This window comes from Bactrocera dorsalis, chromosome 2 (assembly GCF_023373825.1).
Source record: "Bactrocera dorsalis isolate Fly_Bdor chromosome 2, ASM2337382v1, whole genome shotgun sequence".
In the NCBI taxonomy this organism is placed as follows: Eukaryota; Metazoa; Arthropoda; class Insecta; order Diptera; family Tephritidae; genus Bactrocera; species Bactrocera dorsalis.
Window position 1 is genome coordinate 40,824,787 of NC_064304.1, and position 17,572 is coordinate 40,842,358.

Sequence of the window (17,572 nt, forward strand, 5' to 3'; positions counted from 1 at the left end):
GTATAGGCGCACGTTTGGCGGCAATCTTCCGAGCAGATGGATCATAATGAGACTTGTAAACAAATTTTGCCGAACATGGGACAGTCAACAGAAGACCTTACCATCGAAACCCTTCAGTTCGAACGGAGGAAACAATAGCTGCTGTAGCTGCTGCCATACAAAACAATCAACGTGTTTCGACAAGAAGCTTATCTGCTCAAATGGGTGTAAGCAGACAGTCATTACAGTCAATTATGCACAAAGATTTGGACTTATTCCCATATAAAATTCAAATGACCAACAAACTGAACGCTGCAGACTTGCCGATTCGCTTGGAATTTTGCCAGAAGATGTTTCAAATGATGGAAGAGGATGGAAACATGTTGAACTGTCTTTTCATGTCTGTCGAGGTCCATTTCGATTTAAACGGCAACATAAACAAACAAAATTGTAGAATATGCAGTGCTTCCAACCCACAGATACTTCATGAGGAGAAATTGCATCCACTTCGTGTCACAGTGTGGTGTGCAGTTTCATCACGCTGTATTGTCGGGCCCTACTTCTTCGAAGAAAACGGTCACACCGTTACGGTTACTGGAAACCGTTACTTGAGCATGTAGAGAGAGTTTTTCTATCCAGAATTACGCCGAATGAGAATTTCTTTCAACTCTGTGTGGTTTCAGCAAGATGGTGTAGCTTCTCACATAGCCCAACCTGTTATGACAGAATTGCGACGAAAATTTCCCAATAAGCTGACATCCAGAAACTCCACATTCCGTTGGCCACCCAGGTCGCCTGACCTTACTGCACCTGACTTTTTCTTGTGGGGTTATTGCAAACAGGAAGTCTACAAAGCAAAACCAGCAAATTTTAATGAACTAAGGCAATCCATTCGAGAAACAATTGCGGCTATTCCTGTCTCAACTCTCCAAGCAGTAATGAACAACTTTTTGGTAAGAAGCCGCACATGCATCAACGAGCAGGGGGGGCATTTAAATTCCATTATTTTTAAAACTAATTAAGCTATATTTAATAAAATTGAATGAGCTTTAACATGAATAAAAGAAAAATGAATTCCATACACTGAAAAAAATAATTATTTGAGTTTCTTAATGTAGCAAAATTCATCAGCCACCCTGTTCAAGCTTTTACCTCTTCTATTTCTTGCTCGAATCTGTTGTGAATAATCATCCTAACGTTCATACTTTTGGAGAATAATTCATATTGACAAAATTCAAGGCAAACTGTTAACAAAGTGCTAATAATTTCCAACGAAGCGAGCTATAAGAAAGAGCTACTAAAATGAAACCTTGTCTTCAAAACACACTTACAAAAATTTCACATAAAATTGATTCGTAAAATAGCTTATTTTGAGTGTCGAAATTCTATTAAATTGAAAAACGCTAAGCGCTGTTCTAAATTCCACCGAAGACAATGAAGTTGGTGCATAAGAGACCATTATTTGCGAAGCATTACAGAATCAGAAAAACAGTTTTCTATGAACGTTATGGGATCATATACAGTTAGAAAACCGAAATAAGTGGATTTTCCAGAATTTTTTCTGCATTTGTAAAAATATTTATTTAGGAGGTCCTCTCAAACAAGGCATTCTGCGGTGACCACTACAAGTATCTCTGAAGTGGATCCTCTGAAATAAAAAACTAAATAACTATATAATTGGAATTATATGTAATATATGTATGGTATATTGACGTAATTACACATTCGAATTAAAAGAAAAAAAATTTTTAATCAAAAAAGTAAAAACCGTTAAATAAAAAACGGTTATCTCTTTCCTTCTGAAGAAACTTTTGTATAAAGTATAAAATGGACCGCTATTACCCCATCGGGAAACATCATGCGAACTTGTAATCTATAAACCAGCACTTGATGTTACACTTATGTCCCCTAAACGACTTTAAGGAATTCTTAACTCAGTTGGGAAAAAAAGCAGTAGTAGCAAGAATTACATCGTTCACAGTCTACTTAGGTATGCCATCGTCTCTAAAAACAACAAAAAATTTTCCAGAATGCATTACACTTCGACTGGGAACTTAATACAAATATACGGCTTGTGGCTTGCAGCCCTTGGTGTGCAATGGAGAGCTGATAGCGAAGTAAAAGAGCAGCAAGAACACCAAAGATTAAACTTACAACCGCGCTGGTGCCGTCACGACGTACAAATACATTAGCTGTAATGGAATCTAAAGTAAGCGCAAGTAAACCTCCGAAGCGCTGCAGTGACATTCAAGTGGTCAGAGATGGCATTAGCTGTTGCGGTGTTGGTAGGGTTGATGCAGCGATGCGGATGGCATTCTTGGTGCACACCGCCAATTGAGGCGTAGGCAAAGTACAGTTTACGCTGTTAATGTTGTAGCAGAAAGGTTTTCTATTTATTTTGCCGTCTAATAAATCCTTCTCTGAACACGTTTATAAATACGCGGCGATAGCTAAGCTCGGGAAGTAATTGGCTCACATGATTGTAAGGAGTAATAAACTGCGCTGGGCTGTGCTACTATTTAGTGTTCTTGTAATTGATGAAGCTGTTCTTCTCGGATTAAAAGCTGAGCAACTAAATGCAATAAATCTGAAAATCCTATTGGGTATTTAGTATATGTGACAGTGGTAAACAAAATGAACTCCATAATCTGTTAATTTTAATCACTTAGTAATCATAGCAGGCATTTGTAATTTAAGTGTGCTCTGCCCAATCTACAAAAAGGGAGACCCCACAATCTGCGCCAACTACCGTGGAATAAGCCTCCTCAACATCACGTATAAGGTTCTATCGAGCGTATTGTGTGAAAGATTAAAGCTCACCGTCAACAAACTGATTGGATCTTATCCGTGCGGCTTTAAACCTGGCAAATCAACAACCGACTAGATATTCGCCAAACCTTGGGAAAGACCCGAAGAAAGAGGATCGACACACACCCCCTCTTCGTCGATTTCAAAGGTGCTTTTGAAAGCACGAAAAGAAGCTGCCGCTATGCCGCGATGTCTGCATTTGGTATCCCCGCAAAACTAATACGGCTATGTAAACTGACGTTGAGCAATACCAAAAGCTCCGTCAGGATCGGGAAGAACTTCTATGAGCCGCTCGATACCAAACGAGGTTTCAGAAAAGGCGACTCTCTATTGTGCGACTTCTTCAATCTACTGCTGGAGAAAATAATTCGAGCTGCTGATCTGAAAAGAGAAGGTACATTCTTCTACAAGATTGTATGTATAACTGCTGACGTATGCTTTCTCCAGGTTGGACAAAGAAGCGATGCAAATGGGTCTGGTAGCGAACGAGGGCAAGACGTACTAACTCCTGTCATCAAAGAAACAGTCGTCGCTCCCACGTCACTGTTGACAATCATAACTTCGAAGTCGTAGATAATTTCGTCTATCTTGGAAGCACTATTAACACCAACAACAACTCGAAATCCAACCCAGAATAATTCTTGCGAACAGGTACTATTTTGTACTGAGTGGACTAATGAAAAGTAAAATAGGGGAAAGAATAAATGATAATACAAAATATTAGAAACAATATCAACTTTTAAGCCTGGTATGTGAAAAGATAAACCATCTCGTCACTTATTACTCGATTTTCCCATAAAATATGAACCACGAGTCAGCGAAAAATCTCCTCATGACTTCATCCACCTCTGTTAATGAAAATTTTAAGGAAACAGTACTTCAAAGTCGTAGTGTTGGCATCAGAAAGAAACTCGAGGATCCCAACTTCTCTTATGGATAATCAGCGTAATAAAGCCCTGAAGCAAAAACGGTACTTAAAACGCTTACTCAATACATTCTGCTGAGCCACTTCATTCAATGCCATTTATGTATGTTGAGTGAAAAGTGCAGCAAACCACGTTGGCTGGCGCATGTGCGTTACGCTCACTAAGTTTGCTCTTAATCCAATTTAACATTTCAACGCTTTGCCGTGAATTTTTAATAAAATTTTCTGAAAAGTTTCGCACTGCGTAAAGGCCGTAAAAGTTTTCACTTTATTATGCTGTCGTACAAACCTATGTATGTATGTATGTGCAAGTGCCATGCGTTGTTGTAGTGCTGTTACTGTTGTTGAAGTGCTTGGGTAATTATGCGGCGCTTGAACAAAAGCATCTGCGAAACAACTAAGAATAACAGTCATGATTTTGAAGTGCACTTTACACAAGCTGACAAATGGCTAATGGAGTATGAAGGTGCTGCCAGCCGAATTTGAAAGTGTTACATCAACGATACTCGTTGGCGTGCGGAAAATGCAATTCGACACCATAACTAAAACTGTAAATATTCCATCTCGTTGCGTTTATTTTTCAAATATTCGTTTTGAAAGTTATTCAAATTTCCTGAGCGCAAATTTTGAAATCCTTTTGTTGTTACACTTTGCTTTCTTTATTTTCAATGGTATTTCCTTTTAGGCAAATGTCATTCACAAGCCATTAGTAGCCGTTACACTCACTCGGCATGCCCGGCACGAGTAGCCGCTTTTAGTGACAGATTTCAAGAATTAAGTGTTTATGTCGAACGAAACAAAGAAGAAAAGTTTTATAAAACTTTCGCTCACATATTCTTTTGTATATTCTTTTTTCTAAAAACGTTTAAGCGTAAACATTCTGAGCATATGTTAGTGGCTGTTTAGTTGTGTCTAGTTTGAATATCAATAGCTTTAGAGCTCAGTGGCAACTTTATAAACTTGTATTGTATGTTGCATTAAAATTAAAAACAGTTTGAGAAGTTTGGAGAAGTTATGCTGCGCAGGGTAGATAAACGATAAAGTTTACTCAAAGATGGCAATTCAACTTATTTATTTAAAATACATATGCATATTACATATTACAAGAGATGACTGAATAATAGTTATGGCGAATAAAAAAAAATATTTCTGTAATTCTTTTGCTATAAAATTTTAACAAAATGCGCCGTTTGCTAAGAAATGACGTAACTTGATTATTATTCCATTGATCTAATATCTCGAACATGCGCTGGAAAGCTACAATTCTTGTAAGTTTTTTTCAATACATAGGCTGATATATATATTTCTGGACTAGGCAACACTAAATGTTGCCAGGTGCAATCTGACATTTCCATTGGAAAGTTTGAAATTTTTTATCTCTTTCTATTTTTGTATGGCTATGAAGCACCATCCTATAGCACTGTGAAAAACTGTTACAACGAATTCAATCGTGGCCGACGCTCGCTCAAAGACGAATTCCGTGAAAGTCGTCCAAAAACAGCCCTTGTGCCAGAAAACATCGATGCCGTACGTGAACTGATAATGCAAGACCGTCATGTAACATACCTTCAGATAGAGGCATGCCTATGCATTTCTCCCACCGGCATACATTCGATATTGCATGAACACATGGCCGTAAAAAAGGTTTGTTCTCGTTGGATCCCGCACAATTTGACAATCGCTCAAAAAAAGACTCGTTTGGATTGGTGTAAAGAAATGCTGAAAAAATACGATCGCGGTGCTTCAAAAGACGTTTATAAGATCGTCACAGGTGACGAATCATGGATCTATGCGTATGAGCCCGAATCAAAACAGCAATCGACCGTGTGGGCTTCCAAGACGAGCCAAATCCAACGAAAAAAAAAAAAAACAAAAAAGAAAAAAACCATTTTCGTTGATAAATATTCCTATTTTCATTATTAGGCCAGAAATATATATAGCAGCCCTCGTATAAGTCATTTATTTGATTTATGAATACTACTATGAGCAAAAAATAGTAATACTCTATATATAGTTTGAAAATTTTTAATTTATTCTTCAATATCTATGTCGTCCTCCTCGAACGTAATCCCACTTGGCCCCAATACCCCTATGCCACATTTTTTTCAATCCTTGAAACAGTTAATAATGTCAATTTCTGGAATAGCCTTCTAATGACTAAAAACGGTTCCCCGCAACGGTCGTTTGAGTTTGCTGAATAGCTAGAAGCTGGATTATGGTTAATATGGTGGTTCTGGCACGATATTGGTTAACAATTTGGCGAAAAACTCACAAAGAACCAATGCAGTATGTGGCGGTGCTTTATCGTGGTGCAGAAACCAAGAGTTGTCGGCCCATAATTAAGCCCTCTTTTCACGAATAGCTTCGCGCAAACGAGTAACACTCTAATAGTATTCCTTGCTGACGTTCGGAAGAAATTTGGAGTACATCTTACCTCAATGATCGAAAAAACTATCAACGTAACTTCGATTTTTCACCTGCTTTGACGTGATTTTTTCAGCTTTAACACGACGCTCTTTTTCGGATAAATTTTGTGATTTTGGAACCAATCGTGCTTTAATTTTTCTTAGGCTCAAATTATCAATCAAAATGGTTGTCATTGACCCTTTCGATATCCTAATAATGCCAGTAATATCTCTGACTGTTAATCTTCGACTCTCAAGCACCAATTATTTTATTTTATTGGCGTGTTGATGCCCGTCCTTGACGTGGTTCATCGCCACCGAGTTCTTGACCCCCTTTGAACCCTTTGTACCAATCAAAAATACTTGTTCGCGACACTATCACAGAAGGCCTTTTCCAACATTTTGAATATCACGGCACCTGAAATTTGATTCAGTTAAGAAAGTTTAATTAACTTTTTTGTTGAATAATATCCCTCGTCGAAAAAATTGCAGAATGCACTTTGTGTACTTCAGGGAGACAAGCGTATACTAAACATTTATAATTATTTTGATATGACATTTGGCACAGATCGCTCTGACGGTCATACCAACGAAGAAAAAAATATTTCGACAAATGGGTTTTTGCGCGAAATTCAAATAAAAAGTCTTTCTTACTTACAGTAGCATATTGAACTTTGTGCCTAAATAATGTTTTTGTGGGAGTCATTACTTTATCGCGAAGAAAACTTCGGCCGAAAGTTTCGTATTTTGGTGAAGATTAATGGTGAACATGAGCTAGCTAAGCGAATGTGTTAAAAGTGACCTGCATGATTTAAAAGTGATGATTTTGACTTGGAAGACAAAAAACGTCCAGGGCGGTCAAAAGAAGATGAAGTTTAAAGATGAGGAACTCGATTAAGATTGTTACAAAACACAAAAAGAAATCATATGTGAAACTAGGTCAATCCGAATGTATATAACTCTAAGGTAATACCCCGTATTTGGTGGACTCAAAAGGAATTATGTATTAAGAGCTTCTTAAACTTGTTTACTTTTTTCAATAGCCTTTTTTTTACAGAACACGCGTGGATCGTGTAAAGCTGTTATATTTTATTTTGTTCAGTATTGTTAGGCATTTCATCATGAAAAGACTTACGTCTGAACGACGTTTACAAATCGTTCAACTTTATTACGAAAATTCACGTTCTGAAAAGAATTTGTTTCCGGTCCATATTTCTTCTTTTTCAGATTCGGTTCAGGACTTAGTGTAAAACATCACGCGTGTTATTCGCCAGTTACCGGTCGAAATTCTCGACCAAGTCATCGAAAATTGTACTCAACGGAACAACGCGTTGCAACGGAGACGTAGCCGCGGTCAACATTCAAAATGATAATCTTCAAAAAATAAATCCCAAAAATGTTCTTTCGGGTGATAATAAGCCTTTCCCATAAAATTTGAAGTTTTTGTGTTTTTTCTTTAAAATAGTCTGTAGGTAACCTCGAAATGGACCACCCATTACATAATATAGCACTAATTTAAAAAAAATATTAAATTTTATTTTACATTTTGAACTTTATGTCGAATTATATTATAATATAACTAGTATGTGCTTTTCGCTCATATTTCGGCTTAGTTTGAAAGGCAATAAGTTGGTTTCAATTGCAATTGATGGCATAATTTCTTCAGATTAAAGAACTGATATAGCTGTGCATTAGCTTTGTGAATTGAACCTCTATTGTCTCAAATATATGTTGATCATAATGAGACTCCTACTTTTCATTAATACCGTGTGGTTAACCAGTTACAATTCAACAGAACCTTTGATCAATGTGTGGATTCAGCCAGAAAAAGTATGATGTGCAATTTTATCGATTCAACAAATACCTACTATTTTGAAAAATTTATGGATATCGCTGTTCCTTTCAGTCTGTCAAGTAAGAGCGTGGTCGTGTTAATTTATAAAAAAAAAATATTTTATGAAACTTTCATATTTATATATGTATACATTGTACACATTACAAACAATGATGCAATTTGTCAATAATAAGTCCAGTCACCACCGGCGTCGATAATTTCCTGGCATCTCCGAGGCATGCTTTCTACTAATTTGACGGCGTATTCTAGTGGTAAGGATCTCCAGATCCGACGAATCTTGTAAGACAACTGCTTTAAGTTCAAGTGTATGTGCGTCTTCCACGAAGCTTCTGTTTAATATATGCCCACACATTTTCAATAGGGTTTAGGGCGACTGTGATGGCCAATCCAATGTAACGATGTCAGATAGAGTTTTCCACTGAGTACAGAGCTTGCTGCTTCGTTGTCCTCATACAGAATCCAATCTTCATTTTTTCTGATGAACCATCGTTTGGCAGATAGCAGTAAAGCCTTTTTGTAGATTTTATCATTTTCTCGGCATTTAGGTTGTCAGTAAAGAGGTACAAAGTGCCGAATTCCTGCTTTGAGAAGTAGCCCCAAAGATGCACTTTTATTCCATGTTTTACGGTCCGCTGAACAAGCCTATAGGTGGAAGTTGACCAGGCTCGCGTGAGGACAGAACGTGCCCATATAGAACATTTATCAGTAAAAGTTCCATTTTCAAAATCTCTATCAATATTCTCATGCGCCCAAGCGAGTCGCTTTGTCACAAGTTTTTCAGTCAACAGAGGCCCCTTCATTGTTTTGCGCCATTTCAAATCATGAGTATGAAGAAGGGTTCGGATAGTTTCGTAGAGTCTAAACCTTGGCCATTAATTTTGCTTGTCTTTGCCGCAGTGTTAAAGTAGGATTCCGCGAAAAAGGATTCTCTTTTCTTATTTCATCTTTTTTGTTCACTTTTCCTATCGAACCACGTTCTGGTAAATCATCAACATTTTTAGCCACTATATATCGCTGTATTCACTTCTGTACAAATGTCTACGACTTTCTTATATATTTAGTAGCCGCTGATTGCGACATTTTGGGACCTTTCGGGTGGATGCAAAGGTACACATTTTAGCACTCAGGGCGCTTAACGTGGTTCCCTTTCAAAAGATCAACGACAACTGAACCTTTGTTGACGATGCATCAAGGACAAAGCTTCCCTCTATCGGCTCGTGAAGGAATTAGAGGGAAATCTTTCATTAACTGTCGGTAAAGTCAACCACGCTCTTATTTAACAGACTGTATGTCTTTAAAAATAACAAATTTTTAGGCTTATGGAGATCGGCTATAACTGGAAAAAATTTTAATTTTTTCCTCAAAAATTTTAGTGTGTATTTAAATTTATATAAATATTTCTTTAAAATTTTAAAGCATTTAATACAATACTTTTTTATACAAAAACACTTTACAATGTACTTTGCTCAAACTTTTTTAGTTTCTCACAGTAGGCGTGTCTGATAAAAATCTCTGCTTGAAAACTACAGTGTTACTAAAACTGTATATTTACAGCGCCTCCTACACTACAGCGCGCCAGATGTCGCAAGTGAACGCTATTTATTCCGGAAACACACCAAAAATATCAAAAACAAGATATTCATGTAATTCACAATATTTAATTGTTCTACCTTTAACTAAATATTTTAATTTTAAGGTTTAAATGGAATTAAGTGTTCCTGGCTTTAGTAACATTTGAAACAACATTTCGAGGTACAACTAGCAACGTAAATGCCAGAGAACTCCGTCATTTCAATATGGTCACACGGTGACCAGTGCGCAGTTGCAATAGCTGCCAGTATTGCATGTTGAATTTTTTAACACTGCGTCCAATTTTGTGCCCAACTTACAGTTATATTTAACCATTCGGAAGTGTCAAAACTAGTTGAGTTTCGCGTTCAAAGTACGGATATTCAGTAAATAAATAAATAATTAATTAATATTCGTATCAAAACATAGATGAATAAAAATCCATGTGCAACATATTTCAGATGTTTTAATAAGTAAATTGTGCCTAATTCGAAAAGCCATTAGATATTAACAAGTGCGGTGAAACCATAAAAGTGCTTGATATGGTAGAATCCATAATTGCAATGTTTCCTCGCGAATGAATATGGCGATTAGAATTATTTTGCTAAAAACAGAAAGTTTAGCTGAAACTAAGAGCTAAGTGGTGTGAAGAATTAAAAATTGTTAGAATATTTTAATTGTACTAATATTATTTGATTAAATACTCCATTAAACGGTATTGAAGCAAACTATAGTAAAAGTTTTACAATAATATTCAAAATCTATTTATGTACTAAGACAGATAGCCGGAATTTCTGCAATCAAAAAATCTATTGATTTGACAAAAAAACGCCTTATGAAATAGTAAAATATTTTCTTCTTGTAAAACAGTTTTGTTCAAACGACCTAGGAGATTATATACTAATGCAAGTCAGGGTCCCTATGTGTGGCTAACGTGAAATATTTTTTCGGAATTAATTTAATTACAGTCAAATAGTGCCGAATAGATGTCTCCATCAATGTCCCATTTCTCGCCACCTATCATTTTTCAAATATGTTGATATATTGTTTATAGAGGGTGATCGATTTGAGGGCTCTTTACTTTTTAAAGAAAAAATACAGAAACTTCAAATTAAATGGACATTGTTTATTATCATTCAAAACAACATTCTTTGGCATTTATTTTTTGAAGATTATCTCTTTCAAATGTTGACCAAAGCTACGCCTCAGATGGTCCAGCCATTGAGTTAAATTTTCGATGACTCGTTCGAGCTAGTAACCGGCGAATGATACGCGTGATGTCAGTCGAAACGGGATTATCTGCATAGACTTTAGACTTTGTACGTCGCCACAGGAAAAATTCGAATGGTATATGACATGATTTTGCTGGCCAATCGACCGCCCCTATACGTGAAGTGATCTGCTCACCGAATTGTTCTTTCAATAAATCCATTGATTAATGTGATGAAACCAAATGTCGCCGAAACTAAGAGCTTCACTTTCATGCCGCGATACTGGGCAGCATTGAGGATTACGTTCTCACTAAAATCATTTTTTAAGAAATATGGACCGATGATTCCACCGGCCCCCAAATCACACCTAACCATTGTTTTTTTTCTGAATAAATGCAAGCTCTTGAATCTTTTCAGGTTGCTCTTCGTCTCGTATTGAGCTAGAAACGGGATTCATCGCTGAACAAAAGTGGCTCGAAAAGGTCGGATCTTTTTAGAACTATTCAAGACCCACACGACATAGAGCGTAGCGAAATCAATTTAAAATATTATGTAAAAAGTCAAATCCATTATTCAATGATAAAACTTTCCACACCTAAATCATATCTCTTATTTGAAAAGATTTTCCGGTTAAAACATTTTTGAAGAGTATCAATTGGGACAATGGAACCGCTATTTTAAAAAATTTATTTTGGTTCTACAATTGCTATATACCTTGGCAATGTTTCTGGAGAGAACTTCACCCGCGTATGACATTTAAAAGCTGTTTTCGATTTACTATTTCTCTCCTCGCAATCTTTATGCGCTGCTCTCTTTTCTAAAAGTTTATATATGAAGGCAAATACAAATTTAACTGATACCTTAGTAAAGCTGTAAACCACCACCTTCAATCCCTATACGAGTTTTTGCTGAAATGGCTCAAGGGATACATTTCTCTCAAATGTGAAAATACAAACAATACTTGTTTTTTACTCTTGAAAACTTAAGACTTAACATCAGTTGTACTTGCTTAGAAAAAACAAGAGGCTAGAAACTAAAGAGAAAATTTTTGTTGTCTTAAAAAATTCAAAATTCGCCACCAAATAAAACAGTAATTTCGCATACCTCAGGGGTGCAAGATTTCAACGCTAGTGTTGCTAGTTTCTTTGAACAACTCGTACAAGTTTTTTCAATTCATTACTCACCAACTCTTGGCGAATCGGGGAATCTAATATAACATTAGTTTTTAGCCGACAACTTTCGGTGGAGAAACTCGCTACACGGATTTCGTCGATGATTAGAATCGAAAGATCGTTGGATAAACCCTTAGTGGATCAAACATTTTAAACATTGTTTAACAAACACCATCGAAAGGGGAGCATTGGCCGCACAGGATATTTTTAAAGGGAGAAAAACGATATGACAATGTTTTGTGCCTGGTCACGTGTCAATTTATTGAGACCCACAAATTTATCAGCAGATGGGCAGTAAAAATATTAATTGCCTTTTTTGCGACACTTCAAAATTACCTCTCATGCCTTTAGACTAGAAAACCATATTTAGGTATAAATAGTTTTTGGGTTATAGGAGTATAAAACCGCTCATTTTAATCTACTTAATCAGTTTATCTGTTCTTTGTAACGGAGTGGAAGTCTATCTTTTCCTCTGCTTTCTCCGGCGGGTATTGCGTCGAATACTCTCACAGATTCAGTGTTTTCATCCATTCGGAAGACATGACCGATGGATTTCGAGCTTAACGTTGTTGTTAGTTTTAAAACTGGTTCCAAAATAGACGAAATCATCTACGACTTCGCAGTTATGACTGTTAACAATGACGTGGGTTCCTAGTCATGAGTGCGACGACTGTTTGCTTGATGACAGGAGACATGTACTTCGTCTTGCCCTAATTCACTACCTAACCCTTTACTTCGTTTCCTTATCCATTCTGGAGAAAGAAGAACTAAGGGTGTGTTTATTGAAGCCAATGTTATGAATATCATCGGCGTACCTGAGAAGCAGTACACTCTTATAGAAGATTGTACCTTCTCTGTTTAGTTCTGCAGCTCGAATTATTTTCTTCAGCATTAGATTGAAAAAGTCACACCATAGAGAGTCTCTTTTTATAAAATCTTGTTCGGTATCGAACGGCACGGAGAGATCCTTCCCGATTCTGACGGAGCTTTTGGTATTGCCCAAGGTCGGCTTACTCACCCGTATTTCCTTTGCGGGGATTCCAAGTTCTGGCAGGTACAGGTAAATGGCGCTTGATTAAATTCCAGGAGAATTAAAAAAAAACTATGCAGCTATGTACTCGTATGTATACATACAAATTTTTACAGATTCAACAACTGTTAACCGTCATTGCTTTCTTAATTTTTTATTCATTTCCGCAAAAGGCATCAAAACTTTTCCGTTGGCCCGCTAACTTAAAGGTTACCGAGTAACCTCAGAGGGGTGATTAACACAACGGCAATAGATATACCAAAGAACATATAAGCACTTAATTAACCAAACAGGCTAACAGATGTAAGTAACTAGGAATGCGCATATATATGTATATAAAAGTATATGTGTCTGTATATGTACATATGTATGTGTGTGTGGATTAATGCATTTACTGCATGTCTTGGGGTTATTAGCCTCCCTTCTCGCTAGAGTCATACCGCCATACGCATGCAGTTTTGCAACAACAAATATACATGTATTAATTTGCTAGTTTTAAACATACATAAATGTATATATGTACATATGTATGAATGTATGTGCTCACGTATGCGTGCATAAGTTCTTCTTGGAGTGAACCGCATTAAATGCAATGACTGCGTTGACTTCTTCCGGCGCAAATTTGACACTGAGTAGGCAAATATCTTCAAGCGCACACACATTCAATTATGTGCAGTATCTATATGTATATACATGTGTGTTTGTGCGGGCAATTGTGTGCGCGCACATGTGTTGTAAATGTGCAGTTGACTTTTTCTCGGGTTTCAATTGCAACATTTCTTATATAGAATTGCATACAAAAACGCTGCATTGTTCGTATTTGCCAAATGCTGGCCGGTCAGCCAACCAGTCAGACGGCGAACGAGTGCCCCCGGTGCGGCGATGCGGCGGGGAGACGGTGGTGGCGATAAGCTGCGCTGCTTGCTCGCCAAAATGCCGCGTATTACGTATAAATTTCGAATCAATATGAGCAAGCAACAACAGCAGCAAAAATACCAAGTTACAGCAACAATAACAACAACTACGCTAACAACGACAGCAACGACAGCAAGTCAGCAAAATAGGAAAGAAAAACCGTAACAGCAAGAGCAACAATAAAAACAGCAAGACCAGCCAAAGGCAAGAGCGGCGATGAAGAAGAAGCAGCAGCAGCAGAAGCAAAAAAGCAAAGCAATTCAACTAAGGAATGCGGGGCCACATAAATGTCAGATAAAATGTTGATTGTTTTGTTTACAAAGATACTTTACGCTTCTGTTTACTGCTGGCTGCCTGACAGCGCGCTACGGCATTCATTTACACATTCATATTACATACAAACTTACATACTCATACACATATGGTACATACAAACATACATACATATACATACATGCGCTGGCAGCCACCACGCAGCGCTTGAGTGCGAGTTAAATAAGAATATTGCCTGATTAAGTCGACCAACAAGAGGTGTATTAAATAAATGAGCGCTCACACACATGCACACATACATATGTAAATATATATAACTGCCGCTACACATACATATGTATGTCTGCACATAAACACACAAACCGCCAAGCAATAAAGACAAAAAGTTAACTACGAGAAATAAATACAAAAAACCTCGAGTAAAAATATTTTCAGCAGATACACCAACAAACATACACACTCACACACACACACATACACGAACATATTATAAACACCGCTCATTGCAAAGCCAGTGCATTTTGTTGTTGGCGATTGGAATGTGGCCGCACGGGCACACAAACACACACACACACACACGCACACAAGCATGCTATCTTGCACACACTAAGCCAACAACAAGAATTCGTACAAAAATATTACAGCTATGTATATAGTACAGCGCAAACGACAGTAGCGACAGCAATAGTCAACGTCACTCAGAGGAGTCGTCGGTCGCCTGTTGTTCGGGGCGCACAGCACACCTGCGTCCTACGCCCGCAACGCTTTTCGACAGTCTTAAAATACATATTTAGCTGCTTAGTAAGTGATCGTAGTGAATGCGCGATCAGCGGCGATTCGCCACTCAGGCGCTGTTACCACATACCTACCGCCTTATTTGAGTCGCATATGTGTGTATGTGTGTGTTCTACATAAGCAGAGATATTTCATTCGTATATGTATGTGAGAGCATGTGAGAGTATGTAGGTGCGCTGAGGCGTTACTCTGAAGTCAACGTGGCCTGCTGGAAAACGACTCCTCTGCACCGTGGATGGATTGCCTGATCAGTTGTCTTCGTTTCACCATGTTTTCGAGAGTAGCGAATAGAACGCTTTATGACAGCTGCTCGAACAGACTAAAAATAGCTAAACAGACAAACGATTCGAACAATTTTTTATACTCTCCGTCCGCCCGTCCGTCCGTGCAAGCTGTAATTTGAGTAAAAATTGAGATATCATGATGAAACTTGGTACACGTATTTCTTGGCTCCATAAGAAGGTTAAGTTCGAAGATGGGCAAAATCGGCCCACTGCCACGCCCACAAAATGGCGAAAACCGAAAACCTATAAAGTGTCATAACTAAGCCATAAATAAAGATATTAAAGTGAAATTTGGCACAAAGGATCGCATTAGGGAGGGGCATATTTGGACGTAATTTTTTTTGGAAAAGTGGACGTGGCCCCGCCCCCTACTAAGTTTATGGTACATATCTTGGAAACTACTATAGCTATGTCAACCAAACTTTATAGAGTCGTTTCCTTCAGGAATTTCCATATACAGTTCAAAAAAGGGCTAAGTTCGGGTGTCACCGAACATTTTATACTCTCGCATGATAAAGTGATAATCGAGATTTCATTATCCGTCATTTACATATTTTTTTATTTTGCTGTAAAATTAATAAGAATTAAATTCTGAGAGATTTACCGATATTTTCGGTGAAAAATTAGGTTAGGTTAGGTTAGGCACAGAGTTCTTCGTGTTCGATATCAGGAACCTTGAAAAGTTATAGTCCGATCCCGACAATTTTTCCACAAGGGATACCTCAGCTCAAATACCGTATTTGTGTAAAGTTTTATTCCGCTATCATCATTGGTTCCTAATGTATATATTATACAGAGAAGGCATCAGATGGAATTCAAAATAGCGTTATATTGGAAGAAGGCGTGGTTGTGAACCGATTTCACCCATATTGTACAAAACTATAATACTCTCCTTAGCAACTTTGTTGCGAGAGTATAAAAACTCAACACGCTTTCCCATCCTCTTTCCGACCACAGATTGCCAGTAAATCATTTTTAGTAGGTAGGTACATTAGATTAAGTAGTTAAAATGTTTATTTGAAATCTAGCATGATTTATTAAAGTTGTTAAATGAATCAAGCCAACTAGTAAGGAATTTCCCTTTGTAGAAGTAAAAAGTCAAATCCATTGTAATGTCGCTAATAAAAATTATACGGCAAAGGAACTATAATCCATATTTGGTGGACGGATAATACAATTATATTGCTATCAACTAAGTAGTATATGCGTATATTAATAAAAACCACAATTGCTTTTAAGAAGATTTTTTCTTTTTTAAAATTAAACTTGTTAACCCCTCCTTTGCTCTCCAGTGGCTAACTTAAATAACAGAATTTGCAATCGTATAGAAATACTCATTATTTGTTATAATATATTATCTTTATCTCGCTTTGGAAGAAATGCATGTGGCTGCCAAAGTGTTTTCCTACAGGGCAGCCAATTTCTGCATACATACGAGTACACACAGATACTCCCGGTTAGGCCAATAAAAAGTATCTCATAGATTGTTTTTGTTTTTACAACTAGCAACAATACTCTCACATTCTCTCGACCATTATTCGCTCATACGCTCTACTCAACAGTATTCGGCACTCTTTCTGCAGCGACGCCACCACGCGGCGTCAATGTGCAACAAGATTGGAATGCGAAATGAGTAAATGAATTGATTGTATTATCGTTATTCAGTGACTGAAATGAGCTAATTTAAATATTGCATTCGTTGCCCCTTTTTTTATAGAAGAGTTGTATAAAAGATGGGCATACGCGACTTTATTCAAGTGAGGAAAGATAATATTACAATTTCGACGCATAAGTTTACTTGCGAATTGCAACGGAGATCTGAAATAGTCGGAGAAAATTCGCAAACTCAGTGAGAAAGGGGTTCAAGTAAACAATTTACACACATAGATAAAAGTCCTCGTATGTGCATAATTTGTTTATCTATTGAGTTAAAGGTTAAAAGAAGCGTACTCTTTCGTGCTAGACTATGCAATTACTAAATTTTTATTGGAATGAGTATTTTAAGTGAGTGTCAAGAGAGTATATGAAAATGTTGCCACATAAACTTAAATGTAGACACGTTTTTTGTATGGATAGACACTGTACAGCGCTGAAGACTTACAATGTGAAGCGAGAAGGAATTTTATATTTCCCGTATTGTAAATTGTACAAAAATTATGGGATGAAAATAATTTGTGGACCCCTGTAGACACTATCAGTATCGAATATGGATTTAAAACAAAACACAATACAAACATAACAACTCTTAATCCAGTTTTCAATAAACTTCTAACAAACATTGTCTGGGTTGGCCTTCAGTGCCCTCAGCCGGTTTCGGTTTCTTCGCTTTCGGTTTAATTTTGTAGCATTTG